The following is a 13,239-nucleotide window of genomic DNA, read 5'->3' on the forward strand; positions in this document are numbered from 1 at the left end:
TGTTGGGAAGAGAGTGGAATTTTTGCTTGGGAGGCACTCTGTGTGTTACTTTTGATCGCTTTACTCTGCATTGTTTACTTCTGACTGCTACCTGCTATATCTAAAAGATAAAACTATAGCGAGTAAAAAAAAAAAAGAAAAGCTAAGTACGTGAATGGGAGCTTGGGGCTCATGCATGGGGGGGCTGTGACCTGTACAGTTTGAATCAATGTTTTTTTTTTTTATTATGCGGTTGGAGCTGTGCAAAGGCAGGCTTTGTTACACTATTGGGACGCAGCAGCTGTACAATCACAGCCGCAGGTCCTAATTTGACAGGCATGTGAATGCAGGTACACAGCCCCAAACACAATCAGTGTACATTTGGGGGCACCCACACCTGCACACCTGTCAATTAGGACCTGTGGCAGTATTCGTACAGTTGTTGCATCCTCATAGAGTAACAGGTGGCTACAGCTACACAAACAAACTGTTCATTTACACCATATTGTTTTTTTTTAGTTTTTTTTACATTTTTTAAAAATAATTATTTACATATTTATTTATTTATTTTTCACGATGATGTATGGATGGGGGGGGCATTGTTGAAGATATCTGGGGTCCCCTGATGTCTCACTTTTGTGACAGAGAAAGGGGCTGAGGATATACAATTGTCAGTCCCTTCCTCTGCAGCCTCAGCTGCACTGAATAGGGAATGGACAGAAAGTGCTCTGTACAGAGGTCACTGTTCATTCACAAACTGAAGCATAGTAGGCACAGTTTACTATGCTTCAGTTATGGATATACACAGTGCGTGATTTTTACTGATCACTAAATGTGTTCATTCAGGAAAGGAAGGGGCTGGTAAATATGACATATTTACCAGTCCCTTCCCCTGCTCTCCATCCTGAAACATCCCTCTGTGTGCCTGCAGAATGCAAGAGGAGGGAAACCGGCAGTGCTGCAGGTGGGGGGCACACAAGGGGGCTCAGGCAGCAGGGGGAAGAGGATGGTGTAGGAGGGTGGTTGGTGCAGCAGGGGACAGTTACTGTAACCCATCCCCTGTGTGGTTCTCTCTGCAGCAGCTTTCTCTGGCTTTCAGCTGCTGCAGAGAGAGCCATACAGGGGATGGGTTTCAGTAATTGGCCTGTCAATAGGCTGGTAAATGTACTTCATTGCAGAAGAGACTTTGCATGCCTCTCTTGAGTAAAAAGCCTGCCTGTTCTCAATTTTGTATTTTTTACATTAAGCTCCACTTTAATCCATATATACCCTAAATGGCAATATTCTCATAGCAATGTAGCACCAATGAGATAGACTTATTTTTCTGAATTATGAAGAACTAGCCAAGAGACCAAGGATCAGTGGTGCAAGTGGTTGTAAAAGTAGAGAGTTTTTTTACCTTAATTGATTTTCTGCATTATGGTAAAAAAAAACCTGTCCAGTCCCCCTTCCCCAACCCTCTGAAATACTTACCTGAGCCCAATCTCAATCCAGCGCTGTGCTTAAGAGCAGCAGCGCTGGAGGAGGACCTCAGAAGAGGAGGATTGGGGGTGCTCTGTGCATAGTAATATCATGTATTTAAAGGGTCTAGCTTGTTTATTCTTGTGCATTTAAAGGGAATGCCTTACTGCTATCTAACTCTGCATATAATGTTATTATTATACAGGATTTATATAGCGCCAACAGTTTACTCAGCACTTTACAATATAATGGGAGACAATACAGCAACAATACAGTTCAATACAAGAGGGATAGGAGGGCCCTGCTCCTCGGAGCTTACAATCTAGGAGGGAGAGGCTAGTGGTACAAAAGGTAGTAACTGTGGGGGATGGACTGGTAGAAGATTCCATTATTAGCTGATGGCAGGATAGGCTTCCCTGAAGAGATAGGTTTTCAGAGATCGCCTAAGTGAGCAGAGTAGGCAATAGTCTGATAAATTGGGGTAGAGAATTCCAGAGGATGGGGGAAGCTCTGGAGAAGTCCTGGAGATGAGTATGGGAGGAGGAGATAAGAGAGCTAGAGAGCAGGAGGTCATGCGAGGAGTGGAGAGTACAGTTTGAGTGATATTTGGAGACAAGATCAGTGATGTAATTTTGGGTAGAATTATAAATGGCTTTATATGTTATTGTTAATGTTTTGAATTGTATCCGTTGGGCAATGGGAAGCCAGTGGAGGGATTGGCAGAGAGGAATGGCAGTTACAGAATAGTTAGTAAGGTGGATGAGTCTGGCAGCAGCATTCATGCTAGAATAAAGAGGGGATAGCCTGCGATTAGGTAGGCCAATGAGGAGGGAGTTACAATAGTCAAGGCGAGCGATAACCAGGAAGTGAATAAGTTGCTTAGTGGTTTCCGAGGTTAAGAACGGGCGTATCTTGGAGATGTTGCGGAGGTGAAGTCTACAAGATTTAGACAGCGATTGGATTTGGGGCTGAAAGGACAGATGGGAGTCTAGGATTACACCTAGTACCCTGGCATGAGGGGAGGGGCTGATGATTGTGTTTTTGATCTTGATGGAGAAGTCAGGGAAGGGGGCATGGGCTGGGCGGAATACTAAGAGCTCAGTTTTGGAAAGATTGAGTTTGAGGAAGTGGAATGACATCCATGCCGATATGTCACTTAGTAGGTGTCAGGGATCCGGTGTTCTGCAGTGATGCGCCAGGCGGCGCATGCGCAGAACACCAACACGCTCTAGCCAGCGGGCAGAGGGACCTGGGCGATAGCGGCAACAGCGACGGCCACGCATGCGCACTCGCGATCACGGACACAAGCCTGGCACCAATGACAGCGCAGGGCGCGCTATTTAAACGGGACAGAAGGTATGTGCATTGCCGTTTGGTCTTGTTATCCTGTTCCTGTGATCTGATTAGTGAAGCTTCCTGTTGCCGACCTCTGCTTGATCCTGACCCTGCTGATTGTCTCCTGCTTGACCCTTGGCTTGACCTGACCACTCTTCTGCCTGCTCCTCCAGTACCTACCTGCCCGTTAGTTGCTGAACCTGGCTTGTGACCCTGACCATTCTCTGTCTGCTCCTCTAGTACCTCGCTGCCTGCACGTTGCTGACCTGGCCTGCCTGACTACGCCTTGCATTACTCTGACTGTCCATCCATCCATCCCGCACGGATCAGTCCCTGCTGCCAGGCCTGCCAGCCTCTTCACATCAGGCTCTATTTCCCACATACCTCTGTCAGTACTCTCTACCACTGCTGGACGTACTCAGGAGTCGCGACCTGGTCTCAGTCTGCTCCAAGTCCATTCCCACCATCAGGGGTCCTGGTGAATAAGCAGATTGGGACTTAGACCCCGCGCCCTGAGGAACCCCGCGTTGTGGGCTGCTAGAGATACCACTACACAGTGTCTGACAGTAGGTTAGTAATGCGAGAGGAGACTGAAGGGGTGAGGTGAGGGGTAGAAAGATAGATTTGTGTGTCATCAGCCATCAGCATAGAGATGGTACTTAAAGCTGTGGGAGTTGATCAAGTGACCAAGGGAGGAGGTGTAGATGGAGAAGAGAAGGGGTCCAAGGACGGAACCTTGAGGGACCCCTACAGAAAGAGGGAGTGAAGAGGAGGAGGCAGAGCGCTGCGATAGGTAGGAGGAGAGCAGAGTCTTGGAGGCCAAGAGAGTGGAGTTATTTGAGGAGGAGGGTATGGTCAACCGTATCAAAAGCCGCATAGAGGTCAAGTAGTAAGAGTATGGAGTAGTGGCCATTGGTTTTAGCTGTTAGTAGATCATCAGTGAGTTTTAGTAGGGCAGTTTCAGTGGAGTGTAGTGAGCGAAAGCCAGACTGTAAAGGGTCAAGAAGGTTGTTGTCGGTGAGGTAGGAGCTCAGGTGATTGTAGACTAAGTGTTCTAGGAGTTCTAGGAGCATAAAATGGGTTGCTTCCAATGCTCTCTTGCTGCTTTAACCGGACCAACTTTGGAAAGAAATCGCTTTGCTGACATGCATTTAAAGGGACTTCCTATACGTTTATTACTCAAATCCATCTACAAATAATACTCTTTCAACTTTGGAAGAGATATCTTTGCTGTTGAGCATTGTACATCACAAAGGGAGTACTTTCAACTCTGCTCAATTACGATCTACACCCCTTTACTTGATCAGATTTGGAGAAGTCTCATTCCTAAGATCACCAAATCAATATCAAGAATACCTTATGGATTGGCCCCAGACAAGGTTATTATCCATCAATGTATGAGGGAGGTTTCCCTGGCTCATGTTTCTCCCCTGGATGGTGCCCCCATTTTAGGCGCCAGAGGGAGGTGAAGCCATTACACTTATAAATTTATTTATTAGAATTGTCTATGTTGAATAAAGAAATGATTGTGTGCCGCTGAAAACCAGCCTCTTTGAATTATTGCTTTTTCATTATTAATATATTTGAACAAACCCAATATTCTGGTTGAGTCCACAACTAGCCGTATTTTTATGCAGTTTCTCAATATGTTGGTGACTAGGGACTCCCAGTTTACTTATCATTAGCAAAATTTTTGGGGACCTTGAGGCTTTCTTTGGAGGTTTTGTAAAAAATAAACAATGATTCTTGGTGCATCTTGTTGCATTCTACATGTGTGCCTGAAATAGGAAAATCCCTATTTGCAATATTTTGCAGAAATTTAGCAATTTATGCAACATGTAATTGAAAAGATTGCATACAAGGTATTTTGAGTGCACAGAGTAAGCGCATTGGTGCATGAAAGAGTAGGTGGTGTGACTTAGAGCAGAAACTGCTCATTGCAACATAATAATTTATTACAAACTGACTTTTTTTGTGAGAATTTTGCACATAATTTTTTTGTTGCAATTTCTCATTCTGTCAGCAGTAATTTATCAGGCCCAATTTACCACAGTCACAACCATTGTGAAGAGAAATTATCATAACCCAACAACGTCAATAGCTAAAACAATGGCTACGTCTCATCACGGTTCAATAATATCAGAGCTGTTTTTGACCAATTAATTGTGATCCCTGAATATGTACCAAAGCCAGAAATTCTAACCATTGCCACCTGTAAGAAAGAGGTGGTATTACCTAGCATCACCAAAGTGTCATCAGCTTAAAGCATGTTTTCCATGATTCTCACCATACCAGAAGCCAGTTATGAGTATATTAAACAAGAATCAAAGCAGCCAGGGGCTCAATTGCTATCACAGATAAGAGCAGTGATAAGCGATACTTTTGCCTAATACCACCTCATAACTTGAATGTATTGGAAATATTACCAGATTCTATTATGGCAGTTTCTGAGCTGTGATAAAGCAGCTGGACCAAAGAGATAAATTTCTCTCCAAACCTAAACTTAGCTAATATGGACCATTGGCACTGACAGTTAATGCATGGGTGGCAGACAGCCAGGCTCACTGGCTCTTATTATCAACCAGGACAGGGGTCTGCAACCTTTAAGACATAAAGAGCCACTTGGACCCGTTTCCGAGAGGGAAAAAAAGACTGGGAGCCGCAAAACCATTGCAACATTTAAAACAAATCCGACACTGCATATATTGCAAAAAGCGCTCTGGTCATGAAGGGGGTTTAAGGGCCCAGTAAGCAAAGGGTTAATCAGGGCCACAGTGTATCATCATAATCACAATCATAGCCTTAGGTCAGTGGTGGGCAACCTTTTTTTTCAACTGAGCCAAATCTCGCCAAAACCACGATTAAAATTTATTTTGAGAGCCACATTTTTAAAACTGAAAATACATCCCCCATATAGTAATTCATCCCCCATAGTAATTCATCCCCCCTATAGTAATTCATCCCCCCTATATTAATTCATCCCCCATATAGTAATTCATCCCCCATAGTAATTCATCCCCCCTATAGTAATTCATCCCCCATATAGTAATTCATCCCCCATATAGTAATTCATCCCCCCTATAGTAATTCATCCCCCCTATAGTAATTCATCCCCCCTATAGTAATTCATTCCCATATTGTGTCAATTCACTTACCTGTACTCCGCGCGTTCCTCTCGCCGTGTTCCCGCGCAGTTCTGGTCTTCAGGGCGGACTGTGAGAGGAGAGGAGTTCGTCACGCTGCCCCGCCTACATCCTGACAGCCAATGTTTGCCACGCTCCGCGGGCCGGATTATAAGGTCTGCCGGGCCGTAGTTTGCCCATTGCTAGGCTAGCTGCAGAGTCCTGACTTTTGGGGCGGCCGCCCGAGAGGAGGGAGGGGAGCGGGCACCCGGCACACAGAAGAGCTGCATTAACCTCCCTGGCGGTATGATTCCTTCCGATTTTTTGTGCTGAAAGCGGTACCATTTTTTCGCATGGAAATAGTTTTTTATTGTAGTTTTACTGTACTGTACTGTACTGTAATTTTTAGGAAAATTTCCCCACAAATCATTATCACTCAATTCTGCAAGTGGTTCTGATTTACTATCGCTGTTCTCTAGCCGGTCTAAAACCGCTTTTGACCTAAAGGGACGCTTTTTGGACGCCATGGACTTTTCTAAGTTTCCAGGCAGAAAGAACAGACAAAATGCAGGCAGGGCACAGGACAAAGCACTAGGGACAATATGTATGTGAAATGGGATGAAACAGCAATGTTTTACTATTGAAAATTGAAAAAAAAAAAAAAGACATTTTTTAAATTTTTTAAATTTCCCGCCGCCGGCGGCGCCCGTACGTCCCGACGTCACGGGGACCGGAACACAGAAGCCGGATGCCGGCATCGGCCGGAGGAGATGGCCGGGGACGCTGCAGGGGACACATTGCGGGAACGAAGGACAAGGTAAGTGCTGCAGGGACCCCCAGAGCAGCGCTGCATGGTAAGCCTGAGTGTAGCTCGTGGTATAGAAATTCTACCACGAGCTACACTCGGGAAAACCGCCAGGGAGGTTAAAAGAGCCGCGGCTTGCCGACCACTGAGCTACGGCAACCCTATTGCCTGTCACCTGGTGGGCAGTGTGCTCCGGAGCCGCAGCAAAGGTGAAAAAGAGCCGCATGCGGCTCTGGAGCCGCGGGTTGCCGACACCCGAACCAGGGTTTGTGTATGTTAATATAAAGCCATCTAGTATTCATGGCAGTGGACTTATGAGGTAAAAAACCTACCTGGTCAGGGTATGATAGTTGTAATCACCTTATTGAAGCCAATACTTTCTCCAGAATCGTTACATTACTTTGAAGAAGGGATGTAGGTCTATATGTGGTTAGGCAGGATCTTTAACAGGTTTTAACAAAACAATTATATTAGCCCTAGTTATCGATGGTGGAAGGTAATGGCTATCAAAAGAAGCATTAAAGACCTTAAGCAGATGCAGTAACAGACAATCAGCGTAATATATATATACCTCTATCCGTATACTGCCATCCCTTGGAGCCAGGGGCGGACTGACCATTTGGAAACTCAGGCACTGCCCGAGGGCCCAGAGTCAGTAGGGGGCCCCATGAGATGCCCCTGGTACCTTTTTCATAGGCTTTTTTGAGTATGGGTAAGGACACAGGGGCCCCATGATCCCCTATTGCCCGGGGGCCCCATGAGTTGTCAGTCCGCCCCTGCTTGGAGCTTTACAAATAGGGAAAAAAATAGTCGTCATCTGGATTTCTTCCAATGTAATTGGACAATCCAGCAGTTTTCTATGAGCTTTAGATTGGGTGAGAACGGGTGTGCATTGGATATAGAGAGCATCAGATGTACAGTATATCAAGTTTTGGAGAGATACAAATCAGAATAAAAACCCGCTAATTCACTAAACACTATATCTGTGGTGTGAACTACTTTACCAGTACGTGATATAACAGCACCAATGGTTGGGGATGTCTGATGGGAGTGGATCATTTTGGCAAGTAGGCAACCAGTTTTTTCCCCATCCTCATAATAAGCCAATTTGTTTAAGACGCTCTTACGTTATTCTGTAGGTGGTCAGGCAGCTCAAGGTAGCAGAGTGTTCATACTCATAAAGCCACTAAAGCATCCATTTTGTATAGAGTGAAATATGCTTGGTCGATCTTGCCGTCAGCTGTCCCTCCCATCTTCTGTGTGTCCCCCTTGCAGGCTGACATTGTATAGATCATCTGGTGTCATGAGCATGCTCATATTTCAGTTTCATTTCAAGCTCTTCCTTTCCTCCTTTTTCTTATCTATACAGCCCACTTGACTACACATGTGTGAGTCACACATGTGGGAGTATACACAGTGGAAAATAACACTCCCCTTACTCCCTCCCCTTTTGTTGAACACTATTGGGGGGGGGGGGGAATAGTATGCTAATTGATTACATTCACTAATAGACTCACAAAAAATCTTAATTTTAATATAAATCGATATTAATTAGATCAAATGTAAATTTTAATACCTGTAAAAAAGAGCTGTGGATGCAGATGCCGTCTGCACAAAATAAAGGGTAGTGTCAATCATCTTTGACTCCACCTACACCATATTATTGCACAAAAAATACACATGTGTTGTTTAATAAAGATTTATAGGGTGTTATAAAACAGTTTTTTTATTATTTATAACTTGAATTGCTCCTCTGAAACAGTTTTTTATTCATGTGAATGGCAGAGCACCAATCAGGGCTGGCCACACACAGACTCCCACTGCAGAGAGCATACATGGATGAAGTAATAGAAGCCCCTCCCAAAGATCTTTCCCTGCAGACACCAAAGAACAAGAAAGGATCATGTGACCACACAACAGAGCTGCGGAATAAGGAATAAGGTACTTAGAGTATTTAAAAAAAAAAAAAAAACACAAAGTACATTGGAATGATATACAGCATATAATGTATGTGAGTGAATTATGGCACTTAACACTTCTCTGTTTAATATCAATTTAAAGCGATTCTAAAGGTTCATTTTCTTTTTTTGGAAAATAACAAACATGCTTTACACACCTGCTGTGTGCAGTGGTTTTGCACAGATGAGCCTGGATTGTCCCTTTCCTGGGTCTCCTGCAGGCTCTCCTGGCCCCTTCCTCCTGTCGGGTGCCCCCACAGCAGCAGCTTGCTATGTGGCACCAGCTACTCCGTGTGTCCATTCATCCACAGAGCCGTGACTTTGCCCCCCCCCCACTCCTCATTGGCTGACTGGCTGTGATGGACAGCAGTGGGAGCCAATGGTTCCCACTTGCTACCTCAGTCAATGAGGAGGCAGAGACCTGGGACAGCCGAGGCTGTCGTTCACCTCAATGGATCACGATGGGGGTCAGGTAACTATTGAGGGGGCTGGGGACACTGCTGCACACAAGGTTTTTAGAAGAAGAATGCATGAAGGTAAAAAACGTTGAACCTTTACAACAGGGGCAGACTGACAACTCATGGGGCCCACGGGCAATAGGGGATCATGGGGCCCCTGTGTCCTTGCCCAAACTCAAAAAAGCCTATGAAAAAGGTACCAGGGGCATCTCATGGGCCCCCCTACTGACCCCGAGTTTCCAAATGGTAAGTCCGCCCCTGCTTTACAACCACTTTAAGTTTCCAGGGGGCTTTAGGAAGGTTAGTGGAAGGTCGAGCTAAGTCAGACCATGAGGGGAGAATGATCCAAAACACAACAGGGAGAGTATTGAATCTTAGTAAAGAGACCATGGACAGGGTACCAACACAAAGATCTATCTGAGAAAGGGACAATATGTTTTAGAAAATGATGAAAAACTTTTATTCTCATAAAATAAGTGACTTCGGACATGGAAGACATGATTATGCATCCTTCTGCAAGAATTGCTTGTTTGGGGATATTATAATCTGCATCCTTTTTCATTTAAATTTTTGTTGTGACCAATAACAAACAACTTGCTGTCATTTGCAATTTTGTGATTTACATGGAAGTGAACATGTTTTATTGTTGCAATGTTTTTTCTATTGCCAAACTCAAAACAAAAACTATTGGAAAAGAAAAGCATGAAAATTGGTTGGCCAGTGGGAACCTGTGTCTCCTGAAGTCTGTCCAACACACCTTCAACTTTGTTGTCAGATGGCATACAAGGGGGTGGATGTCTATCTAGAGAAGGATTGATATAGCAATTAGCCTCCTAAAATGATGAGGGAGACATCAGGTTTGTCCACCAAGTACGACAATAAAAGCTTCAAGTCTTCCCTTGAAAAAAGTGGTGGAATATATTTATACACCAGAATACACTTAACAGTATAAAGCAGGGTTTCTCAACCAGGGTTCCTTGGAACTCTAAGGTTCCTCCAGAGGTTGCTGGGCTTCCTTGAGCAATGAGCAATTTCTGCCTCTCAGTTAAGTTCACAATAACACCACTGAGTTTTTTAGCTATCTGTAAGGAGGTAATTCATCCCAGTAACCACAAGTGTAAGGAACATTATGGCCACTGACCATCACACTAATCAAACTAATGTATCATGTAGCAATAGTAATTTTTTGGAGGGTTCCCTGAGACCAGAAAGTTATTTCAAAGCTTCCTCTTTGATTACTGAGTAATGATTACTGTATCGATGTCATATCACTATAATGGGGTACGGGGGGCTGGGATATACATTACTGTATACATGTCATGTCACTATAATGGGGTACAGGGGGGCTGGGATATACATTACTGTATACATGTCATGTCACTATAATGGGGTACAGGGGGGCTGGGATATACATTAGTGTATACGTCATGTCACTATAATGGAGCACAGGGGAGCTGGGATATACATTACTGTATACATGTCATATCACTATAATGGAGCACAGGGGAGCTGGGATATACATACTGTATACATGTCATATCACTATAATGGAGCACAGGGGAGCTGGGTATACATTACTGTATACATGTCATATCACTATAATGGAGTACAGGGGGGCTGGGATATACATTACTGTATACATGTCATATCACTATAATGGAGTACAGGGGGGTTGGGATATACATTACTGTATACATGTCATATCACTATAATGGAGTACAGGGGAGCTGGGTATACATTACTGTATACATGTCATATTACTATAATGGAGCACAGGGGGGCTGGGATATACATTACTGTGTACATGTCATATCACCATAATGGAGCACAGGGGGGCTGGGATATACATTACTGTGTACATGTCATATCACTATAATGGAGTACAGGGGAGCTGGGATATACCATGTCATATCACTATAATGGAGTACAGGGGAGCTGGGATATACATTACTGTGTACATGTCATATCACTATAATGGAGCACAGGGGGGGCTGGGATATACATTACTGTATACATGTCACATCACTATAATGGAGTACAGGGGAGCTGGGATATACATACTGTATACATATCTCACTATAATGGAGTACAGGGGGGCTGGGATATACATTACTGTATACATGTCATATCACTATAATGGGGTACAGGGGAGCTGGGATATACATTACTGTATACATGTCATATTACTATAATGGAGTACAGGGGAGCTGGGATATACATTACTGTATACATGTCATATTACTATAATGGAGTACAGGGGAGCTGGGATATACATTACTGTATACATGTCATATCACTATAATGGAGTACAAGGGAGCGGGGATATACATTACTGTATACATGTCATATCACTATAATGGAGTACAGGGGAGCTGGGATATACCATGTCATATCACTATAATGGAGTACAGGGGAGCTGGGATATACATTACTGTGTACAGTTTTATATTTTGGACTATTTATTCTAAAGAAAAATGTAATTTCCTAAGTTTTAAGGGGGCGTGGTTGGGGTGGGGCAGGGGTGGGGTTTGGGGCGGACCAGGGGTGGGGTTGCGGGTGGACCTGGGCAAGGTTGGGTGGAGCAACTGGTGGAGAGTACGTTTTGTGACTGGCTAATAGGTCTGGACTCGAAATTTTAACCCCTGCTCTATAAGATGTGTCTCCAGAAGATCGTAGATTGCTGGGTGATATTTGTGAAAGCATGTAGCATTCATAGTCCTTTTCAAAGGGTTATATACCCCTCTATCCACTACGATGATCCACTACAACGATCAAATCTGCAAACAATCTGCAAACAATCAAATTGTCATAACCTCCCTTCTGATTGATTTAGACTCGATCTAGATTGGATTTGATCAAACTCAGTTGATTAGCCAAAATGGAAAATTATTGATCACTTTGCATTGATCATCAGCACTGAAATACTTTATTCATGAAAAAGATCATGTTTTGATCAATCAGATTATAAGATTGCATGTTGGAAACAGAGAAAAGATTGATAATTTAACTGCTGATCAAAATCCACTTCCCCATGTGTGGCATATCAATCAAATGGGTTGTCCACTATAGATCAACTTTTCCTATCAGAAGATAACGCTCAGAAAAGAAATCAATCATTTATCAAAGTGTGTATGGCCACCATTACTGTGATCTCTCTGTTATTGGATTTTACGGATTAGTGGAGACACATGATATGTATGCAATGCAGTCAGTAGGTGGCAGCATACAACAGTTATAAAGCAGTGAGCATTAACAGATGAGATACCTGCAGCTTATAGGCACAATAAGAAGCTATAAATTTTGGTATGGCTTGTCATTTATTCTTCTCTCCCACGAGGCTTATTTGTTAAGCTATGACAGTATTGTTTAGAGCAGAATACCTCTGAAACCCTCATTGATTTCAACAGCATATAATCAGTTCTTCTGGAGTTTATCGAATAAAACCTTAATTAGGATGTGTTCTCATTTTTCTTAAGGATCTGTGTCCTAAAGGACTTTGGCCAATAAACCATCAAAAAGCCTTCCAGAGATAACACAGAAGCATTTTCATAATGCCTAAACCAATCCAATATAGCAAAGGTAGAAATTCATTTAAGAGTTCTGTATTGTGCAACTGAACATCCAATGGCAGGTATAGACAATAAAACACAAATAATGATTTTCAGTTCAATGCATTTCAGACAGATTCCACCTCCACCTGATCCCAGTTCTTCTTATGTTGTCCCAATTTCACCTGCAGGTTGTACATAGCATGTTTTAGTAGTTTCCTATGCAGGTCAAATGCATGCCACAAGGTTGCTTCTAGCTCACATCAGTGATAGGAAAGCCCTGTGGTCTGCAGACAGCAGAGAGTTGCAACTCTGTAAGGGCCAATTTAGATCTGTGTGTGTGTAGAGGTGCTTTTTTGTTGCATTATCACACGTCAATGTGTGTTTCCAAAGTCTTTGTGCATTGACATATGGCACTGACTGTGATCCCAATGCATTTTTGAACTTTGAACACGGAGTGGAAAAAGTTAACAGTGAATGGCCAATAGTTGTTAACCGTTTGAGTATTAGTCTGTATATACCACTTCGTCCATGCAATTTTTCAGTTTTAAGTGCTGTGCTGCTTTGACTGGC

The sequence above is a fragment of the Staurois parvus genome, unplaced genomic scaffold (assembly GCF_062004578.1).
Source record: "Staurois parvus isolate SC_StPar_1 unplaced genomic scaffold, SC_StPar_1.0 ptg000639l, whole genome shotgun sequence".
Classification (NCBI taxonomy): domain Eukaryota; kingdom Metazoa; phylum Chordata; class Amphibia; order Anura; family Ranidae; genus Staurois; species Staurois parvus.